This window comes from Pristiophorus japonicus, chromosome 10, assembly GCF_044704955.1.
Source record: "Pristiophorus japonicus isolate sPriJap1 chromosome 10, sPriJap1.hap1, whole genome shotgun sequence".
Lineage (NCBI taxonomy): Eukaryota > Metazoa > Chordata > Chondrichthyes > Pristiophoridae > Pristiophorus > Pristiophorus japonicus.
The window spans coordinates 141665005-141678316 of NC_091986.1; positions in this window are offsets into that span (position 1 = coordinate 141665005).

Genomic DNA, 13312 nt, shown 5'->3' on the forward strand with positions numbered 1-13312 from the left:
GTAATGTAGCCAAGTTTGCTGATGATACAAAGATGGGTAGGAAAGCAAATTGTGAGGAGGACACCAAAAATCTGCAAAGGGATATAGACAGGCTAAGTGAGTGGGCAAAAATTTGGCAGATGGAGTATAATGTGGGAAATGTGAGGTTATCCACTTTGGCAGAAAAAATAGAAAAGCTAATTATAATTTAAATGGAGAAAAATTGCAAAGTGCTGCAGTATAGAGGGACCTGGGGATCCTTGTGCATGAAACACAAAAGGTGATTATGCAGGTACAGCAAGTAATCAGGAAGGCAAATGGAATGTTGGCCTTTAGTGCAAGTGGGGTGGAGTATAAAAGCAATGAAGTCCTGCTACAATTGTAAAGGGCATTGGTGAGGCCACACCTGGAGTACTGTGTACATCAAGGCATGCCAGGTTAGCTGTGAGGCACTGACTGTAAAGGGTTCTCTTAGCTGGGTCTTTAAGTGCCCTGGCATTGACTTTTGCGACACTGCTTCTGTTGCCCCTTCACTTTGGGGCTATGTTGATGTCAATGATGGATCGGATTAGGCGGTGGTCCGTCCAGCAGTCATCAGCTCCTGTCATGTCAGGGGTGATGTGCACATCCTTGCAATCCCTGGCTCGGACGATGACATAGTCGAGCAGGTGCCACTGTTTGGAGCGAGAATGTTGCCACGATGCTTTGTATTTGTCCCTCTGGCAGAACAAGTTCCTGCTCTAGACATTTTGTCAGGAGTAGGGTACCACTGGAGTTAGCTTTCCCTACCCCCTCTCTGCCAATCACGCCTCCCCAGAGGTCCGTGTCCTTGCCGACCCTGGCGTTGAAGTTGCCGAGAAGGATCAGTTTGTTGCCCGCGGGGACGCAGGTCAGGGATTTTGAGAGTTAGAGTAAAAACCCTCTTTGTTGCATCGAGTGTTGGGGCGTACGCGCTGATGACTGTGGTGCACTGGTTCTGGGATAGGGTGAGTCGAAGCATCATGAATCGTTCGTTAGCCCCGTAGGGGGAATCTTTGAGGCGATCAACCAGCTCGTTTTTGATGGCGAAGCCGACTCCGCGGAGGCGGCATTCTGCCTCTGGTTTCCCTTTCCAGAAGAAGGTGTAACCTCCACCTTGTTCCTTGAGCTGGCCGCCGGATCTCGCTTAGGGCGGCGATGTCGATAGCAAAGCGTTAAAGTTCCCAGGCAACTATGGCGGTGCAGTGTTCCAATCTGTCGCTGTTGGGGTTGTCCATGAGGTCCTGACATTCCAGGTCCCGAACTTCATGCTGAACTCCAAGACATAGTCGACGTATTTACTGAGGCATACGAAAGCATAGGCCTTACGCTAAACATTCAGTAAGACAAAAGGTCCTCCATCAACCTGTCCTCGCCGCACAGCACTGCCCCCCAGTCATCAAGATCCACAGTGCGGCACTGGACAACGTGGACCACTTCCCTTATCTTTGGAGACTCCTATCAACAAGAGCAGGCATTGACGATGAGATCCAACACCGCCTCCAGTGTGCCGCCTGAGGAAAAGAGTGTTTGAAGACCAGGCCCTCAAAACTGTTCCCAAGCAAATGGTCTACAGGGCCATAGTAATACCCACCCTTTTGTATGGCTCAGAGACGTGGACTATGTACAGTAGACATCTCAAGTCGCTGGAGAAATACCACCAACGATGTCTCCGCAAGATCCTACAAATTCCCTGGGAGGACTGACGCACCAATGTTAGCGTCCTTGTCCAGGCCAACATCCCCAGCATTGAAGCACTGACCACACCTGATCAGCTCTGCTGGGCAGGCCACATAGTTCGCATGCCAGACACAAGACTCCCAAAGCAAGCGTTCTACTTGGAGCTCATCCATGACAAACGAGCCAAAGGTGGGCAGTGGAAATGTTACAAAGAAACCCTCCAAGCCTCCCTGATAAAGTACGACATCCCCACTGACACCTGGGGGTCCATGGCCAAAGACCGCCCTAAATGGAGGAAGTTCATCTGGGAAGGCGCTGAGCTCCTCGAGTCTCGTCGCCGAGAGCATGCAGAAATCAAGCGCAGACAGTGGAAGGAGCGTGCGGTAAACCAGACTCCCCGCCCACCCTTTCCTTCAACCACTGTCTGTCCCACCTGTGACAGAGACTGTGGTTCTCATATTGGACTGTACAACCACCTAAGTACTCATGCTAATATTGGAAGCAAGTCTTCCTTGATTCCGAGGGACTGCCCATGATGATGACTGCATACAGTTTTGGTCTCCGTATTTAAGGAAGGATTTACTTGCATTGGAGGCTGTTCAGAGAAGGTTCACTAGGTTGATTCCAGAGATGAGGGGGTTGACTTATGAAGATAGGTTGAGTAAGTTTGGCTTATACTCATTGAAGTTCAGAAGAATGAGATAAGATCGACATAGGCTTCCCAGTTCTCACCCTCCGAGAACTTCTCCAGGATGCCCACAGTTTGCTGTATCTTTGCATTGGATTCGTACTCTTGTCGCCAGTTATTGTGTTCCCAACACAGATGAGGCTGCACACAGGGAGGTTAAAGTAACAGTGACCTCAGTCTTTAATAAGACACTCCAGAGTGAGGAACAGGCCTTAGGGGCTGGCTTATATACAGTGCTCCCAAGGGATGCTGGGATCCCTTGGTACTTCAGGGGATGAGCTCCCTGGTGGCAGAACATGGGAGTGCATGCTTTACAGATACACAATAATATCGAAACATAAAAGATAATGAGGGGGCTTGACAAGGTGGATGCAGGAAGGATATTTCCACTCATAGGGGAAACTAAAACTAGGGGACCTAGTCTTAGAATAAGGGGCCACCCATTTAAAACTGAGATGAGGAGGAATTTCTTCTCTGAGGGTTGTAAAGCTATGGAATTATCTGCCCCAGAGAGCTGTGGAGGCTGGGTCATTAATATATTTAAGGCGGAGATAGACAGATTTTTGAACGATAAGGGAGTAAAGGGTTATGGGGAGCGGGCAGGGAAGTGGAGCTGAGTGCATGATCAGATTAGCCATGATCTTATTGAATGGTGGAGCAGGCTCGAGGGGACAGGTGGCCTACTCCTGCTCCTATTTCTTATGTTCTTATAGACTTCAATAAGACATAGACAGGCTACTGAAATCGGTGGACAAGTGGCAGATGAAATTTAATGCAGAAAAGTGCGAAGTGATACATTTTGGCAGGAAGAACGAGCAGAGGCAATATAAACTAAAGAGTACAATCCTAAAGGGGATGCATGAACAGAGAGACTTGAGGGTATATGTGCACACATCGTTGCAGGTGGCAGGGCAGGTTGAGAAAGTGGGTAAGAAAGCATATGGGCTTCATAAATAGAGGCATAGAGTACAAAAGCAAGTTATGGTGAACTTTTACAAAACACTGGATCAGCCTCAACTGGAATATTGTGTCCATTCTGGCACTGCACTTTAGGAAGGATGTGAAGGCATTAGAGAGGTGCAGAAAAGATTGACGAGAATGATTCCAGGGATGAGGGACTTCAGTTATGTGGATAGACTGGAGAAGCTGGGGTTGAGAGGAGATTGATCGAGGTGTTCAAAGGGGTCTAGACAGAGTATATAGAGAGAAACTGTTCCCATTGGCGGAAGGGTCGAAAACCAAAGGGCACAGATTTAAGGTGATTGGCAAAAGAACAAAAGGCGACATGAGGAAAAACTTTTTTATGTAGCGAATGGTTAGGATCTGGAATTCATCGCTTGAAAGGTGGTGGAGGCAGACTCAATCGTGGCTTTCAAAAGGGAACTGGATGAGTACCTGAAGGAAAAATATTTGCAGGGCTACGGGGAAAGGGCAGGGAGTGGGACCAGCAGAGAGCCGGCACGGGCTCGAGGGGCTGAATTAGCTCCTCATGTGCTGTAACCATTCTATGATTCTATGACATCTGCAGGATAGGCGAAGGCACACACTAAACAGTTACTATGAAAATGCTCATCATCATCATAGGCGGTCTCTCGAACGAGGATGACTTGCTTCCACGAGAGTTCACAGATGTTTCAATGAAGGGCCCGATGTTCCAGTCCTGAACTCCAGTTGAGGGGGTGGAAGATGCCTGTGCGTGAATTTTTTTAACGTGTGTTAACCGTTGCACATCAGCCACCACACGGGCTTGACCGAGCTAGGTCCTTATCCAGTGGCAAGGGTTAACCAGGACGACTGGAGACCTGGTCTGCTGCACGGACCGAGTGCACACACGTATCGCAATGTGGGCAGATCCTTGCTGCCCTGGGCCCTCGGCTCTTCTGGGCCCCGTACCCTAATTTGCCGCACCTCCGCCACGATGTTCCAGGGCCCGGCACTCCAGCTCTATTTATAGCCCCGATCTGCGGTGGTGTTCTCACACAGGTCGGGGCGGCCCACATAACAGTGCACTCACGGACAACTGTAATAAGGGCAAATGTCTCACTAAACTGACCCTGCTGGGAGCACAGAATGACACAGAAGTCCTACTGTTTTTGTAATATTTTGTATCAATACTTCAGTAAAATTTTGAATATAGCTCAATAAATGGGTTGCTACTTCCACACGATGCAACACATTCCTAAAACTAGTGTCAATCACTGTTAAACTGGGGCTACATAGTGTGGTACAGGCCAAGCAGTTTTTGTAAGCAGTTTTAGAAATATTTGCACCACTGACCAAGATGCAATTTTCTAACATAGTTCAATTTTCTGAGAAGCTAGAATTCTCTAATCAAATAAACCCAATTTCATAGTACAAACTGAAGTAAATAGTTCATTTGCATTGAAGCAGGAATGATTCATTTATCCTTTTAAAGCTGGTTGAAATACTATTTTCTACAACATGCTATCCTTGTTAAAGGATATGTATCAAATAAAACACTTTAGCACCATGTCACATCCATGATGGTATATTGTTGCGACTGTGTGTTACAAGTGTGTGTACAAGTGAGTTCCCAATCTCCCCAGAAGGTTTGGTTTCGTCATTTACATGTAATGAGGAAAACTGGAGTAGAGCTAAAGGAGATAGAAAGTGAATGTTAAGAAAAAGTAAGAAGTGAGATGCAAATAATATAACTTTCAGTCATTTCTGAATAAAATGAACAATGTAACCTTGACTTTTTTTGTTGGTGCATAAACTTACTGCAGTCCCCAAAAGGGATTAGTTATGATGTACTCTGACGAAAATATTTGCTGCATTGTCAAGACATTGGTGTGTCAGAGGGCGGATGCTCAGTTTATTAATAAGTGTTCCTTATTGCTTGTATGAGAATGCATAAGGGTGATGAATTGATTTGTTGATGTCATATTGGATGGATAGATGTACAAAGTTGGATTGGAAGGTTTCATTTGTGGTGGCTTCTATTTCAGCATTGTGGCCAATAAGATGCTGTGATGGTCGGTATCGGAGGGAAGGTAAGGTGTGGGATAAATGTGGAAAGGGGAATAGGGGTTGTGGTCACCGGTACTGCAGGCGGATGAATCCATTCTGGATATCCCAGCCAGAAAGGGGCTGTCTTTGTTGTATCCCTCATTCTGCTTCCTCCTCTTCGGCATCTTCCTCTCCTGTGTCTTCCTCTTCCCTCGGCTGTAAATCTGAAATGACAGCATAAAATGCTGGAAATACTCAGCTGGTCAGGCAGCATCTCGACCTGAGACGTGAACTCTGTTTCTCTCTCCATCAATGTTGCCTGACCGGCTGAGTATTTGCAGCATTTTCTGTCTGCTCAAAGACCTTCCTTTACTATCTGAGGACTTGCAAGCATCCAGCAGCACTCCCTACACACTTAAAAACTTTTAACAAGTATTGCAGCAAGCCACTACTTCATTAACATTTTAAAAATAGTCCAAAAGCTTAAGTCTAAACTTGCCTGAAAGATGTGTGTTTTCCTTTAAGAGGTGCCGACATCACCACTGTCATCCTGTTTCTGCTTCGGACCCAGCGCTGAATTCAGCGCTAGGGTTGAAGTTCGGAGTGGTGACGTTAAGTTGGCGTTGCACATGGATTGACGTCACCATGTCATCTTTTTTCCCCCAGGGCGCTGCCAGTTACCGGCATCGCAAAGAGGAGCAAAACGATGGCCGCCGCTGGACTCGCCGTCAGCTGGCGAAAGAGCTGCGGCAGCCATTTTTTCACCATTTCATGGCATTACGGAGTGGCAGCACTTACATGAATTTCTAGCCCTTGATGTTTTAAATGTAAGCAGGTGGGTCACAAGGCCAACAACTGATGGTCTCTGCAGCACAGTCCAGGACACCATGAAAGTTCCTGAGATATGGGACTGCTCGTTGTGCAGTGACTGTAAACCTCGAGCAGATAACTTGTTATCTGTACTTGAACACAATGAGTGGCATGCAGACAGAGGGGCCGGAATTTCCCCACCCCAAAACAACGGTTGGGTTTGGAGCGTGGGGCTGTTAAATTGTGGACATAGTTATTTGCACTACAAAATGCTCTGAAACTCTTTTTGGAGTTCACCTGCAAAAACATAAAACATTAAACGGTGCCACCCGACCTGGGTGACACTCCAGACATTTACAAGGCCGTTTTTTTTCCCCCCTTTTTTTTTTGTGTTTTTCTATTTTTTGGGGTTTTTTTGGGCACTAAAATCACAATTTTCCCCAGTGCCCCCTATAAAAGGGAAGGGGGACACTAAAAGCACTGGCAATTAAAACAAATTAAACTTTAAAACATAAAATCAAATTAAAATTTGGTTGCCGGGCGTGATGATGCACTCCAGTCCCTCCAGTGCCCACCTCTCGCGGAAGGCCGCGAGCGTACCGGTGGACACCGCGTGCTCCATCTCCAAGGACACCCTGGACCGGATGTAAGAGCGGAAGAGAGGCAGGCAGTCAGGTTGCAAAATGCTCTGAATGGCTCGCCATGATCACATCACCTGATTGCTGATTGATCCCCTTGAAGGATAAGACACACACAGAAGTTTCACAGAAGTGTAATTGGAACAGCCCAGCCCAAGTTCTGAGTGACTTTGCAATGTGTAATTCGAGTCATTCTGACTTCAGACCCCAGACAGGATAGAGCTCCCCCATCCCAGCCCAACTTCCTGACTCATCCCAGCCGAAGTTCCTTAACCCTCCCACCATCTCAGCCCAAGTTTTTTACCACTCCCCCCCAGCCCAAGTTCCTGACTCCCCCCAGCCCAAGTTCATGTCCCCCCCAGCTGAAGTTCCTTAATGACCCCCCCATCTCCTTACTGCCCCACCCCCAGTTCATGCCTCCCTCAGCACAAGTTCATACCCCCTCGAGCCGAAGTTCCTTACCCCCCTGCAACCCAAGTTCCTTACACACTCAGCCTAAGTTCCTTACTCCCCAGTCCAGGTTCCTTGTCCCCCCCCTAGCCCAAGTTCCTTACCCCACCTCCCCCCACCAGCCCAAGTGTCTGACACCGTCAGCCCAAGTTCCTGCCCCATAGATGGGACATTGTGTATGGGTCACGGATTGTTAATAGGTTTATTGGGTATGAAGTGATGAGGCCTCCACTCCCACCCCACCAATGATGTTGAGGCCAGCCACAATCCTCCGGTGGCTGGTCCCGCTCCTCTCCCCACCGCCGATGCTCCCTCCGACCCCAATCCTAGGCCAACCTCACCCAATCCTCAATCCTCCTATGCCAATCCCTAACCACCCCCTCCCGATTCCCGACCAAGCCCATGCTAATCCCTGATCCTCCCTCCCGCCGATCTTCAACCCCCCACGATCCCCGACCGAGCCCCCCATGATAAGAACATAAGAAATAGGAGCAGGAGTAGGCCATACGGCTCCTCGAGCCTGCTCCGCCATTTAATACGATCATGGTTGATCCGATCATGGACTTGTGGATATCTGAACGGAATATATGGAATTAAGGACAGTAAAGTAAACGGGATATATGAAAATGTATAAGCCATGGAAGAATAGCTGGGAGAATGTCAGATTGCAAATAGTGTAACATCAGCATAGCTAACAGTCTGTCTCAAGGTTTCAAGTCACTAATCCTGCCAATAATATATAATTGTAACATGAAATACATCTGCAGAATTGCAAGGTCTCAGTAAATAGTCACACCATTAGATTGAAACATTTAGAGGCAATACTTGAGCTTTCAAGAAGAACATCTCATATAGATTGACTAATGAGTGGCTGAGTTAGACTGTCAATCCATTTGTATTTTGTTATCTGATTTCAAAACTGTATAACTGTTAACGCTTTACGATGTAACTTCACCTATCCGTAGGGAGTGTGTACGCTCTATCCAGAGAGTATATCTTCTGTCTGATAGGTCTTACTGGCCGGTAATAAAGACTGCTTTGTTCAAAGCACAAGAGGTATTCGACTCAGTAATTTTACTGAACCAGATTGAAGTAAAAGAATCCAGGAATTAACATTTGGTGTCAGAAGTGGGATCTCAACGGACGACTGCCGAAAACTTGCGAATTAAGAGCCAGACTAGCCTTGGACGAGACGAGGGGAAAATGGCCACTGGAGTGAGTATGATTTCAATAATGCTCCAGTTTCCCCCGGTTTCAAAAGTCTGAGGAAAGTTTAGCCACTCGTTGGTTCTCAGGTAGTGTCTGAACGAGATCCAGGACAATCTGGTGAATACCTTTCAAACTTAGAATAGGGATAGAGATAGGGAAATTGCGCGATGACGCAAACCAAGCGGCGACTTGGAAAGGGAAAGACAGTTAGAGCTAGATAGGGATAGATGATCAATCATGGATCAAAAAAAAATAAATTAATAGGAAAGAAAAGAGACTCTTGTGAATGTCTGTTTAAATGAGAAATGCTTCTGTGACTTTTACTGTAAAAAAAAAAGCCAGGGAGTTGTGGTTTGTTTTATCTCAAACAGAATGAAAGTTTGTTTTAACCCTTCGTAGTGTTGTCCTGTATGTGGGAAGTTTAAGAGTGTGAACCTTATTGAATTACGTATATTCGGATGATAAGTTACGGAGCCAGGAAATGCCCAAAGGATAGGTTTGTTAAAAAAAAAGAAAAAACTACATGGTCCCGGTGGTTAAAAAAAAAGAAAAACTTGTTGAAAGAAAACATTCAGAGAAGGCACAGCAAAACAACTGAGATGGATTCAAAAGGATTTAAAAAAAAAATTATATTAAATAACACGACCTTGAGGCTGGAACAATTGAGATAACGAAAAGCAGTCCACAGCCTACGTGCCAGACTTCTCTCTAGTTATAAAAAAAGTAACGTACTAAATAGGTGCCGAAAGAAAAAAAAATGTTCTGAGATTTTAAATACATCACTCCTGTCCAGTTGGCAGAAAAACTCCATTAAATTAGGGCTTTCATTGACTGATTGGATTTAAACTGCGCAGTAACGCGAAAGGATAGGGAAATTTGGAGACTAAAAGAAATTAATTGAGGCTCATAAGAAATCAAAATTAGAAAATTAGGCTCACAGGGAATAAAATGGGGATTTAAATAGAAGATAGGTGTTCAACTCAGGTACGACGTCGACCTTGTATATCACTTGGCCCGTCTAGGCTCTGATTGAATTTAAAAAAAACCCCCGCAGCAACTTGGAAGGTAGGGCCGAAGCGGACGCGCAGTGACGTAAACGCGCAGTGAAGCGAACGCGCAGTGACGTAGACGCGCGGTGACGTAAACGCGCAGTGACGCCGACGCGTAGTGACGCAGAGGTGCAGCAACGCGAATCGCGAAAGTCAGTGCTAATGGCAGTAAGTCTGTAAGTTTTAAAGTGTTTAGAGTTTTAAGTAAAGTTTTAAGTATTGAAATCGCGCGGCGACGCGAACCGCGCAGCGACGCGGGTAAGTGTTAGAAGTCTTTGTCTATTTTGTAAATCGCGCGGCGACGCAAACCGTGCGGCGACGCGGGTAAGTGTTAGAAGTCCTTGTTTATCTTTTAAAGTTTAAAGTATCTTAACTCGCGTGGCGACGCGAGCCACGGGTCGACGCGGATTGCGCGGCGACGTGAACTGCGAGGCAACGCGGATTGCGCGGCGACGTGAACTGCGAGGCGACGTGGTAGTTTAGTATTGAAATCGCGCGGCGATGCGGGTAAGTGTTAGCATTAGTAAAGTTTGGTTATTTGGAGTTAGTTAAAGTCAGTGTTAGTTCTGTAAAGTCTGTGTCTATTTTTAAGTTTGTTTAAATTGCATGACGACACGAACGCGTAGCGACACAGTAATACGAGGGGCAGTGTGAAAATGGGTAATCAGTTGGATAAAACCACGGATGCGGATAATCCGCTACAAAAGCTATGTGAGGAATTCCCTGAAAGAGCTGAAGACTTTAGAAAATTATCAGGAGCCCTGAACAAATTATTAGAGGATGACCAGTGGCCTCTAGGTGACACTAGAAGCGTAGAGGTAAAAAAAAAAGCACAGGGATTAATTTGGAGAAGGGGACGAGGAAAAGGGGATAAAAAAATTTAGTTGCAACCTGGCGACATTATTGTCAGAAATTAAAAGATGCATCACTTCTATCGAGTTGGCAAACAAATGCTATTAAATTAGGACTTGCATTGACAGAGGGAACACATGTTAAAACTGTAGACGTCTTAAAAAAAAAAGAATGAATGTGCGCACGAGAAACTTGCTAAGAGATCCTCTGGGACCTCTGAGAAAGGTATTGATCAACTACAAGTTAAAATGGCTGGCTTTGTGTTAACCGAGGCTGATGATGAAATTGATGAGTGGCCACTGACTCAGCGCCCAACGGCGCCTCCCGCACCCCCTGGCCTCTTGCTCCAGTCCTCTTCCCAACACCCTCCACCTAACACTCCGGTAAAAAGAGTTAGGAACAACCACATATCACCAAAGCAACAAACCCAAACTACTCCTCATCCTCTGATAGCGATTCGGATCCCCAGTTCACAGGCAATATAGCCGAAAGGACCAGATCTCACACTCGAAAGGGCAGAACTATATCTCAACATCACAAACAGTCCCGTAAATCTTCTAGTCAATCTACCAGTCCAAGTTGTGAAAGACATAGCAAACACCCCCGCCGATCGAGACGCAGAACTGTCAAGCAGTCAGACAGCTCTGAAACATCCTCCGGCCTAGAAATGATTTCCAAGATCCCAAAGTCCCGACACCAATTCCCTGTCAGACCAATGCCAAACCCTGATGCACAACAAGCTGCAAACCACCTCTCTATAGATGTCTGTGATCTTCAAACAACTATTTGATTGCTCACGCTATCCGGACAGATGGAAAGGGCAGTTAGATATTATTGGCAGAAAAAGAAAGGGGAGGGGGGAGGTGCGCCCCCAACCCGGGTCAAGACTGAATACGTGACTAGAAAGGAAAAGCCATCTCGGGAGGAAGGATCAATAGAACCGCAGTGTTGCATACAGGATTGGATGGATAAGCAAGGATACGGTTATACTAAACAACCAAACGGCCCGAGCCCTGCTAATAAACCTCCCTATTGTCCCCGGCATGGTATGGGAAGAGGCCGGGACTGGGTAAGAGGAATTGACTGTTTTAATTGTGGGCAGGAAGGACATTGGAATAAAAATTGCCCCTACCGTCAGCATGGAAAAGGAAGAGGAGGAAGAGGAGGGGGGCAAGGGGGGAGAGGAGGATCTTACACTAACTTCTCCCAGAACAACTCCTTTGGTCAATTATCCCCCGATTGACTACGCAGCTTGATTGTGCAGGGATCCTCCCCGGACGACGAACCCATTCTGAATGAGTGGCAACCCTTTTTGATAGATACGGGAGCCTTCATGTCTTCTGTACAATCAAAGCTTAAACTCCCTGCTTCTACTGAAACACAGGAACTTTCAGGATTCCTGGGACAAATCTCGACATTCCCGGTGTCAGAACTAGTTAAAGTGGGTTACCAAGAAGAATTGGTAGAACATCGATTTGTCATCACTACCAATCTGGACTGTAACTTGATGGCTAGAGACCTCCTTTGCAAATTCCAGTTGCATTTGGAGTATGGAGATTATTGTAAAACAGGAAACCCTTAAGCGGCAGTATTATACCACTAGAACCCCTCAGTGGTGGTCTCTGGACCTGCCGCAGGCACCCTATCACGTGACCCTAGCATACGATCCCAGTGGAAAGAATCAGGACCTGCAGAACTTTTATCAGGATCACGAAGGGGAAGTGAAGGGAATTCTATTAAGGGCTAGAGTGACTGGACTGGAAAGAGAGGCAGATTTTGTGGAAGTGGATAAGAATCTGTGGAAACAGCCCCTAACAATGGCACCGTATATTGCTCGTGAAGTATTAGCCCCTCACCATGCTAAAGATTTGGGAGTTATGGTACGCAAGGCCATAGATGAGGCTGACCCTACCAGCCGGGATGTGCAAATTGTAAAACATGGCCGAACAGTCCAATTTAATGGGGACCCCGAGAAAGTATTAACAACTCTACGGCATCATACTGGCTCGGACATACCTGACTATGTGGATCCTCATGTGTGGGCAGAGGACCCCTTCCAAGTGGGTTATACTCCCATTAATTGAGATCCCAGTGCAGGGCAATGTGGACTGGCCCTCTATCCGACAGAACCCACTGAAATCACAGGCAATCCGAAACTGACTTTTCGGCACAGTACTGCAATTAATCCGGCCTGTTTTCTTACTGAGCCACCCCAAGATGAGGAAGAACCCAGTCATGATTGCTTATCTTTAATTTAAGAGGCCACATCAGTCAGGGAAGATTTAGTTGATGGAAGATCCAGACTGTATTCTTACTGAGCCACCCCAAGATGAGGAAGAACCCAGTCATGATTGTTTATGTTTGTTGACGGAAGTACTTCTATTAATCCAGAAGATACACGAATCTCAGGATACGCCATAGTAAACCAGGAGAATCAGGTCTTGGAATCTGCTGCTTTGAAACCGCCTATTCTGCTCAACAAGCTGAACTATTCGCCCTCACCCAAGCCTGTATCTTGGCCAAAGATCTCAAAGTCAATATCTATACCGACTCGAGGTATGCCTTTGGGGTGGCGCATGATTTCGGACAATTATGGAAAAATAGGGGATTCCTAACCTCACATGGGAATGAGATATCTCATAAACAGCTAGTATCTGATTTGTTGCAAGCCCTCATGTTCCCCAAACGCATTGCCATTGTACCAAGAGGCCAAACAGGCCTCTCGTGACCAACAGATGGTAGTGCCCAAAATTATGAGTCAGACTAAAAATCCTGCGAAGGATAAGTTAGCCTCGGAAAAACCAATGGCAACCATCCAAGATGTTATAAAAGCCCAGGAGGACGCTCCTGAAAAAGATAAACTGTTGTGGAAATATTATGCATGTACTTATGACAATGTTTCTAAACTCTGGACCACTCCCGCGGAACAGACTTGCATGTCTGACGAGTTGGCCTCATGGGTTATAGAA